Source organism: Corvus brachyrhynchos, unplaced genomic scaffold, assembly GCF_000691975.1.
Source record: "Corvus brachyrhynchos isolate BGI_N302 unplaced genomic scaffold, ASM69197v1 scaffold237, whole genome shotgun sequence".
NCBI classification, from domain to species: Eukaryota; Metazoa; Chordata; class Aves; order Passeriformes; family Corvidae; genus Corvus; species Corvus brachyrhynchos.
Genome location: NW_008238959.1, coordinates 1,279,858 through 1,291,615, shown reverse-complemented (window position 1 = coordinate 1,291,615; position 11,758 = coordinate 1,279,858). Strand labels below are relative to the sequence as shown.

Genomic DNA, 11,758 nt, shown 5'->3' with positions numbered 1-11,758 from the left:
GCCCCCCCTCCCCTCCACGGCGGGTGCCGCCAGTTCCGCGCCGGGCTGCAACTCCCTCGGCTGGGTCAGAGGCGGGCAGACCACCTTGTGGGTAGGGCTTGGCTACCCCGGGGGTCTGAAGTGTTCTTCAGCCGGTGTGAATGAGATGGGATCCAGTGCTTTTATGTCTCGGGTTTGGACTGTCTCACAGTAGCCTGTACCAGAAATTCCTGAGAAATCAGCTAACCCTGTACAGAGATGAGGTGTGAAGTGAGCATCTCTGAGAAAGGAGCCGCACCTAGGCAAGACAGTACAAGGAGCCGGCGTTGGGACTCTTCAGCTTGCCGGTCTGCAGGGGGGAAGGTACCAGTGCAGGTATGAGAGTGCCAGCGTTGGTTGTGAGCTGAGCAGGCTTGTCATCAGAAGGGGTGTTTGTCACTTGCCACTGTAACACACTGGGCAGCCATACATTTACAGTCCGTACCTGCTTTATAATCAAATCTGAATGGATGACAAAAGCATTTCCCCAGGCCGCTTGTTTTGTATTCGTGACGTTCATTGCAGTCTCCCAATTTTTTTGGCTATATTACTCATAGGGATAATGATGCTCTCAGAGTCCTGGTGCTTTGAGCAGAATGTGCAGGAGAAAGATGGCATGGAAAGAGAAAAAATTCACAGTTTCCCTTGGAGCAACTTCTGCATGATGAAAAAAGATATGATGGTGGTGAGTTTTAACCTGGTGAGGTGTGCAGGAGGGTTGATATGTGCAGTTTGTGGCTTGTGCTGCTACACTTCCAGTAGGCAGCTGAGATAGTTGGTTGGACTGTTTTGTGCATTGCTCTGTCTTTGCTGGCAAGTGGGTGCTATATGAAAAGTTGTCCTGGACATGCTTACTCATATTTGAGGAACATCTTATTTGTAATGTAGGTATCTCCCACTACCTGGAAAAATTTCCTCTTCTTACACACTGCTTATGTCTAAGAACGTGCTGGTACTGAATGACTTCTGCTTGGAGGGTGTATCTCCTGTGATGGGTATAACTTGTTAAGTGCGTAATGTGTAGTAACCATTATTGCTCATTTTGGAATCCCAGTGGAACAGCATTTTTCCTTTATGGCTTGCATTTAGTCAGTGACAGCTTCATACATGGAAGAACTTCTTCCCCTTCAACTGTGACTTGTCCTGGTATGCTTGCAGATCCACTGCAAGGTGCCGGTGTGGGTTGTTGAGAAGTCCGTGAGCACTGTGAAAAAGTGCATGTCAAAACAAACTTGTTGCTCTTCCACTCTGAGACAGTGTTAGTCAATGCTGTCTCTTTTTATTTTATAGTGGAAGAACAACAGTGTCTTTGTGAGGAAGTAAATCCAGAGCCTAGCTTTTAATCTGTTATTTGAGAGAACCTGCACTGTGCTTGGAACAGTCACCTGCTGCTTGTGTTTCACCTCATTATGCCTGGTCTCGTGTGTTCTTGCTACACATTCCACGGGTGAGCAGCTGTCTGCCAGCAGCAGGCTGGGGAAAGACCTCCAACTGGCTGTCTGACAAGGAGATGTAACTATGTCTGAGAAGAAGAAAAGCATTAGTTTTTCTGTGTACTAACACTTTTGCTTGATGTTTATTTCTAGCAAGAGCGCAGTCAGAGCTTTCCCAAGGACTACTTTGGTGCTGTGTGAAAAGTCTTCCAGGTTGTTGGCAGAAGTATGTTTCTCTTCATCAAAGGTAGAAAGTTAGAGGCCTGTAGCTACACCACCATGATTCTTTCAGTACTGTGTTCTCTATATTACTTTGTCTATTTTCAAAGCAGCTCTTCCTTCTTAGCTTAACCTTTGACAGGTGTATTATTTATCATTGGAACATGTGGAGAACCAGAGCTAGGAAAGGCCTCTGCTGTAGCTTTCCATAATTTTGAGATCTGCTGCCAGGATTCCTGGTCCATCTATTTTTTTAGGTGACCTTTAAAGGAAGTCACCATACTACTTGTTCCTTACCCCTCTTTGAAGAGGCCTCACCCAGAAATGGGAGACTGGGATTTTGTTTCCTATCTGAGAAAGGCAGACTTGCATGTCCCCGTCCCTGAAGAAAATCCTAGTGCAATATGTTTTTAAACTTTTGATGTACAAGTATGCTGAAGTGCAAGCTAGAGCTCAGGCTTTGTCTTTCCCAGGCAATTACTTTAACTACTGTGCTAAAGAGTATTGTTTTGTTTCACATTCTTCCTTTAACTGGTGCTCTTTCAAGGTGGGAGATAAAGGCTTGGCTCTCTTCTGACTGAAGGTGGTGTAGAACAGAATTGGATGGTAACCTCCCCTTATCTAAACTGTGCCCTTTCTGCTACTGCACAAAGTGAGCTGGCACAGTTGTATTGTATAAGGAACCTGCTTTTGTTTGTGTGTGGCCACTGTACTCTGAGAGTGTTTGCTGAACTAATGCCCCTTAGGGTCTGGCACTTGAAATAAGGATAGGTGAAAGCTAAGTATTGAGGTGGACATGGACCATGACAATTTGGGACAATTGTGGAGTAGTGCTTTTGTTGTTAGAGTACTTTTGGGCCATGTGAGGTGTTGCTTGAACTGTAGTAGTCCTTCCTGAGTTGAGATGATTCCACGGGAAGTGTGCTTAATGATGGTATTGAAATCAGACAACTCATTATTTTTCAGGACTTCTGGGTAGCCATGAATGTGTGGATTGTTCATCTTTTCCACTGACAAAAGGTGGGATTTTCTTTCTAGGATGGAGAAAGAGTTGAGCTCAGATAGGGTTATACTTTGATAATGAAGCAATTGACCGATGATGCAGCTTTTAACTGAAACATAACATAGAGATATGGCACAAATGTAACTTCTGATTAAGGGACTTTAATGGAATTCATGACTTTACAGCATGCCAGAGAAAGGGCTGTCTGCACAAGTTCTTCTCTTTAGTGAGAGACTGGAGGCATGTGCCATTTGCCAACTTACTGCACCAGTTAACTAAACCAGTTCTGGTGACTTGCTTTTCTTCCAGATAGAAGACATTTAGAGGACAGGTATCTGCAAGGGTGAATGTGTTTCTATGTGAACTCACATAGAAAGGTGAGTTTGACCTTTGGCCGAATAACAGGAGGAGTTTGCAGTATGCACAGTGAAGTCACAAAGGAAAGCAGATTTCATAATTGTATGATCAGGACTTAAATGGCATTCTGGCTCCAGTGGCTGAACCTTAGTTTCTATTAAATCAAAGCAGATGTATGAACCTGTACAAATTCTGCATTTGTCCTATGGTGAAATCAGTATCATTCTACCAATTGCATTGCTGATAAGAGACTCTAAGCATGTAGGCAATGGTGTTATATACTCCTTTTGCAGTATTGAGATTTCTCTTATCTTTCTCACACCACAGCAGTGGGATGAACCACATTTCACTGTTTTGCTAAAATGACTTCCAGAGTGAGGCAGTTGCTGTGGTTAGATAGATGAAACACTTCTGAAGTTTCATGTAGGTACTGGTCTGCTGGCAGACTACTTGTGAGTAATGCATAGCACTTTTTTCATCATTTAAAGAAATGTATTTTAAATTAAACAGGCCTGCTGTATGTTTTTAAATGAAAATACTTGTTTTTTAAAAACCCAAACAACTTGAATGTGACTCTTACTGTAAGAATGCTTTCACAATACAAAATAAATGTGCTGGACTTTTCAAACCTTGGTAACTTGAAGAATTACTCTGTAAAAATGGGAGTTTTGAATCAAATACTAGTATTACTAACCATGTAATTCTATATATGCAAATATGGATTGTTGCTTATTTCTGGAAGCTACTTAAGTAGTACGTTTTTAAAGCACTGTTTTCTAGACCATGCAACTAAATATGTGTTAAAATTGCATTTAAATATCTATTCAGAATGTCTGATTGTCTTGTACTGATACTTGTAGAAGTATTTAGATATTTGACTTCTTGGAGAAGTACCAAGAAATAATCTGTCTGAGACTAACTATGAGGTTATATGTTGATGTTCCTACTTTGCCCACTTGGCCCCCGGATTATGAGCAGTAAATAATATGTATCTTCATCTGGTGCTTTTCTAGGAGAGACAGTAAGGTAGATGAAGATAGTTCAGGAGGCACTTCAAAGCTCAGTTTTGTATGAAGCAATGCATCAGAGCTCAGTGTCAGTAAATGCCCTGAGGCTACTGCAAACTGTGGATGAAGGGAGCAGTTGTATCTCTGCCTTGTGAGAGTTCTTACAGCAGCAGTACTAGCCCCAGCCTCTGCTCCCTTGCCTGCAGTTCTGTCAAATACAACTTCCATTTGCCAAAACTTAAGGTAGCAAACTCAGAACTTTCAAGCAAGCCTGAAGAGAGTGTAAAGTGTGGGGTCTGCGTCTGTCTTTTGTATTGGAAGTTCAGTTGCTTACAGCCTTTGCTATTCCTCTAAAACACCAAACCTCTGTATGTGTGTACTGCAGGTTTTATGCCAGAGTTACAGTTCATAGTTTGAAAAAGATTAACAGTATCGGGGTGGGGGGGAAGATACTGAGAAAGCAAGATTTGCTGTTGTAAATTGAGGTCAAGTTGTTTGGTTTTTTCTTAAATTTGGCTGTTGAGATGAAACTGAGCAAGACAGACTCGGTGGGACAAAGCACAGTAATAACAGAACATGAGTCATTGCTTAGTAGTAAAAAAACCCCTGAAATGAATAGCTGGTATGGAGTCATATACTAGAAAACTCTTTGATACTCTGTGGCTAAAATAAAGTAAATGTTTCTTGGAGAAGAGTTGTAAAGGAAACAGTTAATGTTTTTGAAAGCTTCTTTCACTATTGTGATCAAATGGTGAGGTGGGATTCAGTGTCACTGGAGAATGTGTATATACCTGAAAAACAGATGTAGAGAAACATTATAGCCTGTTGTACCTGAGACAGGATGTTGGTTTGCCAGGAGAAGGATAAAATCGGAAGGATTGCTTTTTCACATTGAAATAGGAAGATAATCTTTGCTGAAACTGGCTAAAGGTAAATATTAGCATTGCTGCCTTCTCATTAAAACAAATAGTCTTGGTTTCTGAGTAAAGCTAAATATTAGTATTGCTGCCTTTTCATTTAAACAAATATTGTCTTGGTTGAAGCCAAGTACTCTATTTCAGTTTCTGTCTCTAAGTAGCCAAGAATTGTCTTGACTGAGGATTTCATGTGTGTTGAACATCCTTACCATAGTTTGAGGATGCAGAGATGTAGGAACACTGAATTTGGCCACAAACTTAAATGCAAGAAACTTCATTGAAACTTGGGAGGCTATGTGTTATTTGGGGATGTTTTTTATTGGATTGTTTTGTTTTAAATGATAAGGGGACCAAGCGCTGGAAGAAATTGCCCGGAGAAGTTGTGTGTCTGGCCCTGGAGGTACCCAGACCAAGGAATCTTGAAAAGTGTGATCCACAGAAGTTGCTTTCAACATGAAGCTGTATGATTCTATGGTTTCTGCGCAGGATTGGAAGTGGAACACCTGCAGTTTGTGACAAGATGGCATAAGAGGCTTTTTGAAAACGATTTGCAGCAGATGAATAGTGGCTCTGGCATGAAACCTAAGCTTTCCTAAAATATAATTCCAGGTATTTTCCCTTTACAGGATATAAATAAGAAGTGCTGCTATTGATTTTCATCCAAAACTCTCAAGAAAAAGGTATTTTACTAAAAAGTAGTATAACAAACACTGAAATGGGACACTAGAGTATTATCTGAGAAAACAGAGGTCCTATTTATAGAAAGATGCCTGAATTTTGGTTGCCTTGACTCCATTTTGGAGAGAGGAGGGCTACCAGATAATCTAATTCAACTTCTGTATTAATAGCAATCTATAAATACACAGGTCAGTGCCATACTCTTTCATACTCTTTCATACTCTTTCATACTCTTTCATACTCTTTCATACTCTTTCATACTCTTTCATACTCTCTCTTTTTTATGCTTTACACCAGTGTGTGCAGATTGACAGGGCTTTTGTCTTCTTTGAGAACTGGGAGTCCAGGACTTTGGTTGCTCTCTGTGCTTGCCCAGGGGAGCTCATCTGTATTCCATTGCCTTTCAGAATAATGCAGTTAGTGATGAACCTAAGTTATCTAGAAGACATTCACGTAAAAAGTATTGCTGATACAGGATTAATGTGTGTCTTGATGTAATTAATTTCCTCTTTTTCTTTCCATCTTTGCACAGCTTTGCTCAGTGGCTGCCAGTGAAGTCTGTTCTTTAGTTGTATACTGGAGAGGGAAGTTCTGGTAGCCTGGCACAGCTAGCAGGCTTTTAATTCAAGGACCACTGCAGGCAGTCTGATTCCTTGTGTTTGAACATGATGTATACAGGATGTGGATCCAAAAACATTGTGAACAGCAAGTGAACTATAAGGTACTGTATGCTGTGATGTGTACCTGCTGTGAAAGTAGATAAAATGCTGGAAGTATTCCAGGAAAAAGAAGATGTTAAAGTTCATGTTAATGGTGCTGAGGTATGAAACAGATCTACGCAAGGTAACCAAACTGGGTTTGGGAGGATGACTTCTTCCAGGCAACATTTCTCATTTTCTGATGCTGTAGGTAGGAGGCTATTTGCCACTACTGCCCTGGACTGACAAGAATAACAGAATATCCCATTGCCAGCAGCATGCTGCTTGTTTAATCTTGATTTGGTTTGGGATTTTTAAATTTTAAGATTGGTGACTGCTGGCATAGACAGACCCTGTATTTCTCTATTCTCTAAAGTTTTAAAGAGCTGAAGCCTCTTCTTCTCTATGTACCTACAGCCAATCCAACCTGAATAGAGAACTCTTCTAAAAATCTTTTCCCTGTGACTTGATCTTTTACCACTAAATTTTGGTCTTTTTTTTTTTTTTTTCCCCCCCCTCTGATTATCTCTTTCAGATCCTTTTGACTGTTGAGCTTTCTGCACAAGGGAGTTGGTTTCTTAGAAAATAGATAGTTATGCAGAAGGGCAAGGAAAAATGGAGTACTTGAACCTGCTGATGGCCTATGTGAGAAACACATCGAAAGCTACCACTCTGATCCCTATAAATAATAAATAAAAGGTTGAATAAAAGGCTTTTCAGTGCAGTTGTGATACTGGTGTTCATCCTAGTGGTGCCTCCTGTTGCTCATAGCTTGTCTTTGAGGAGTACCAAGGCTGGGTTTCTTTGCACTTACCTGTGCTTTCATTCAGTCTGGGAGGCAGGAAGTTCTTTCTTTCTCTTGCAACCTTATTCCAACTTCTTCAGACTTCTGGGTCGGGAGTAGAGTCCTGATTAAGTGACTGTTCTTATAAGCTTGTCAGCTCAGTTTCTCCTACGCTGTTGCACCACAACTCAGGCTTATTTTGGAGAGCATGGCTTCCTTGAAGTACTGGGTGGATGACAGCACAAGAGCAAGTCGGCAGCATGGTGGATGTCCAGCTTCCTCTTCCACAGGTGTATGTTCTCTCTTGCTCTAAATCTCTTCTTGCTACTTCAGTTGCTTTTTAGTCAAGTGAGCAAAATAAAAAGATTTTCTTTCTCTTTAATATTTTTGTCACCTCCTACCTCTTTCATATGAATCCACTGATTGTTTTTTCAGAACCTCAGCTAAGGAATTCCTTTGGGTCATATGTATATGATCTGGGGGATGCAGTTGTCCAAATCTTTCAGTTAAACAAAACTAAAGAAGGTGAGGTGAAAGAGTTTCTCCCCAGTTTCCTGTTCTTATTACTGGAAAGTCCTTATGGCTTGTTCCTTTTGAGGGTGTTCACAGGCTTTACAACCTAAATCCACAATGAAGCTTTTGTAAAGCCTGCCAAACAAATTGATCTGAACTGGCTTATCTTTTGTCACCTGTGCTTTTCACATGTGGTGTTAAGCAACTGAACTTCCTCATATGCAACTTGAATGTTGTAACAATTTTAATTTAGTCACAAATACACACAAAGCAGTATGCCAAAGGCAGGCTTCCTTCTTCAGGGGTATTTCTTGTTGAAGTCTCCTTTTTTTTTTCTTTTTTTTTTTTAATGGAAAACATGAATTTTGCTTTGTAACTCAACAGTGTCATCTGACAGTAAGTGAATTAAGTCTAAGAATGCATCTATAGACTTTGGCTGCAGTTTGTTCAGTGATAAGTGCCATTGTAGAGCATTAGATACTGTGTATCCTGAGGCAACTCCATTTTGATGAATTTCCATTGTGCAGTCAAAGTTATGCTGTCAATTACTTCGTTACAATGCTCAGCTAAGCACACTGGTCCAACAGGTATGTCAGCTGCAAAGATGTGCTTGCCTTGGGTGTGGAATGCCATAGATCTTGGCCTTTTGCAACGAGTATCCAAGTAGATGAACCAGCTTGTGCTGCATTTGCCAGGCCTGAACACCTTTGAAATAACAGGAAAAAATATGCTTGTTCTAGAAAAATCTGGCTAACCACTAAATGTAGTAAGATACAGTGAAATTTTATGAAATGTTTCTGCAGGGCTTTGCTTCAGCTGTTGTTTGACCAATTTACTGCTGTTTGAAAATCCTCATCAAGGGAGAATTCCTACAGCCTGTGTGGTGAATGCTAATGGAGAAGGAAAAAATTATACCATGTTAAGTGTCTAGTTGAGTGCTTTTTCTGTCATGAGAAGATGCCTTGTTTCTGCTGCATATCTGACACCTGCACAGCTATTAAAGAGGTGCCTCTTGGCTCTTGGTTGTGCCTCAGGTAAAATGGTAACTGTTCCTGTGTATTCAGAGGCAGTCTGAGGTAGCATGTCACCATACTGCAAAGGAAGCCTTAAACCACCCAAGTCCCAATTTAGAAAACAGTAGACAGTTCTTTTATTTGTATCCCATGGTGTCTGAACCCATGCCAGAAGTAGCATATTTGCCACTTTATGAATGGAAATAAGCCTTTCCCAAGGCATCTGTATTGGTATATATGTCTTGCAGAAAACAAAACCCAAAGTCAAGCAGGAAATACTTTTGGCTGCTCCTATACCTACCCTTTTAATTTTTTTTTTCTTCTGAGTTTTATGCTTCTAGTTTGATTGCTGCAGTCCCATCTGACTTTTACTCTAGGTCTTACTGTAGACTTCTGCTGGTGCTATTCTGGAACTGGGAAGCAATATCTGACTGTTTAGGTTGCTATTCGTCAAATTACAGGCATGCTGTCAGGAGTGTGGTTATTTTGTTTATTTTTTTTTTCCTAGCATTTGCTTGGTGCATGAAGACGCTCTTTAGATGCTTTAGCAATGGGTGGCTTCATCAGTGATACTGGTGATGACCCATAGCTTCCTCTTAACTGAGAATTCTCTGTTGAAAAGATAAGGAACAGACACTATATCTTTGGCTGCTGGTTGTTGTCCTTGCTTTTTTTAGCACTGATATCTTCTCTGAGAGCATACACATTACTGTGGAGCAGGTTTGGTTTTGAAAGCTGAAATTTCTGGTTATACTGTCTGGGTCTCATACAACTAAATAATTGTGGTTTTGATGTCAGTGTAATTCTTTCCATGATTACACAGTAATAGCCTGTCAATGTGTTCCTGCCAAAATTTAGCATGCTGTTTGCCTCTGAAGTTGAATACTATTAAAATACTACAAGATAAACTGTACAAAAGGGATACAGAACTCTTCAGGCCTGCGTGCAAAATATTGTACTCTTCCATCTTTCAGGTGTCTCTTTGAGGTCTCTCTGCTCCATAGGAATGCTTAAGAAGGCACAGCTGAGAAGCTTCTTTGTGGTGCTGATTTGACTGTTACTGGTCGAGCATTGCTCTGCTGAGGCCCAGACCTGGTCTGTGTCAGCAGACCTTTACAGCCTCATTGCTAAAAAGTGGTTTTGTTCCCCTCAGTGTTTGCAATGATACTGGAAGCTGTTCCAGAATCTGGCTGGTCTTTGAAAAGCAGTGGGGACTCTGTGGTTGTAGATCTGCAGGCTCAGTAAAAGATGTAATTTTATTTTTGAAGGCAAAATAGAGTTGGAGAATTATTCTGATATGTGAAGGCAAGGAAGTTACAAAAGACTAAGAGTTAAACTTTGCTTTATGCCCTTGCCAGTCCATTTTAGGAAAAAAGTCATATTTGCAGCTGATCAGAGACTGAAAAGTTGAAACTGTGTGGTTTTGCTTCATGTGTTTAATTTCTTGTGGCCACCTGGTATACATTAAATGTTTCTATATTCTTATTGCAGCACTTTATAGTTGAATATATAGTGTAACTGTTTAATTCCTTTTTCTGCATTTTAAAATGAGAAGAGGATTTTATACTAATTTTAGACATTTTCATTATTCATTATAAAATAAGAGTCTCAAGACTGGCTGTGTGTCCAAAATTACACTTGCTGTATTTTCATTGGTATTATCCTTGTGTTTTCACACACTTCTATTTATGCTCAATTACTGTTTAGTCATGTTATAAAAGCCATCTTGGTAGAAAGGCATTATTATGCTGCTATTTTTGATATGTGCAGTCTAGCTAGAATTTCAAATAATTACATTTTCTGTAGCTTTACTTGTTTAAACATTAGGAAAGATCAGATTTTTCTTAAAATTGGAGAGTAACTCAAATGGGGAAACGCTGATTGCTAATTCCTTTTAGAGTGCAATTCAGCTTTGTCACACACAAACTCTGTTAGTCTTAATCATACCCGAGGATTTCACATCTGTTGTCTTGATCAGTTAAAGACAAGTGTAACACAGACTTGGCAAATTGAAAGCGAATTCAAGACTACAAAAATTCCCTAATGATGCCATGGTTTTAATTTTGATAAATTGAAAGAACTGTAATGGTTTAAGTTACTTTCAGAGAACATGAAGGTGTGTAAAGCAGAAAATGAGAGTGTGCACATGCACTGGGAATACATTAGCTGATGGGAAAGCTGTGTAACAAGTATTTTCAGTGGTGGACATAGAGCTTACTCTTGACACTGGTTATGTAGGCTGAGTTTCTCAGAATTACTTGGTGTGGCTTCAAAATGTGACACTGAACTTCCACTAATTAGCTGAATCCATTTCATTTCCTTTATACAAGCAGGTGTTACTGGTGATGGATTCTGTCATCTGGGCTGGGAACCTTCTTGCTTAAACTGTTTCAACACCTGAGCATGTTGTCTAGGCTGCTGTTTTAGTGAGTGAGAGCCCAGGCTTATTTAAGCCAAATGCAGGTGCTTACTTAGGCATATAGCCAATACAATTCACAGCACCAGGCTTCCCTATCTGCTCTGCTGAGTGTGAAAGGTGCTTAGGGTGGCTACCTGATGGGGCTTGTGTTTTTATTGTCCTGAGTAGCACCTCATCTTGCAATGAGGAAGCATTCATTTTATCCAAAGCACTTTACGGGGTAAACAAGGTGATAGAATTTGGTTATTTGAATTTTTTCTTCTAGTAAGAAAAAGGTATTGTGCAGTAAATGTGTTAATGTGCAACTAAAGATATGGGGACTGCATACTTTTACGGGTACTGTTTCTGTGAGGCTGCTGCTTTGGAGTTGATCTGAAGAGGAACAGTGCTCCCAAATCCCTACTTGCCTCCTGAGCATCATCTGCACAGCATTGCACAGCTTCTCTCTTTCTGATCCCCTTTCTGTTTTGAGGGACTGACCAGTGTGTTTGATTTTCCAGTTTGCCTCAGTACTGTCTTATGTTGCTTTCACGTGTGTACTGTGACTTTGATGTTAAATCAAGCTTCCAAGCAAAAATGTAGTGGTTTTGCTTCCAAAAAGTTTTGGTGAGTTGGGTGCTGGTTCACTGAGACTGTGGCACTGGTGTATTAGTGACTGTCCATCTTCCCCTTGTAAAACCTCCCTGTGATTACTCACAA

The 11,758-nt window shown here is 40.4% G+C and overlaps 1 long non-coding RNA gene across 2 annotated transcripts; it reads left to right on the top strand.

Moving 5' to 3' along the window:
- The first annotated feature begins 5,372 nt into the window (after nucleotides 1–5,372).
- Nucleotides 5,373–7,061, top strand: LOC108447727. Of its 2 annotated transcripts, none has more exons than XR_001863405.1 (3): nucleotides 5,373–5,563; nucleotides 6,165–6,353; nucleotides 6,866–7,061. It is a non-coding gene; the product is annotated as an uncharacterized LOC108447727 (long non-coding RNA). The 2 variants fall into 2 exon arrangements; XR_001863404.1 differs by lacking the exon at nucleotides 5,373–5,563 and adding an exon at nucleotides 5,578–5,634.
- The last annotated feature ends 4,697 nt before the right edge of the window (nucleotides 7,062–11,758 follow it).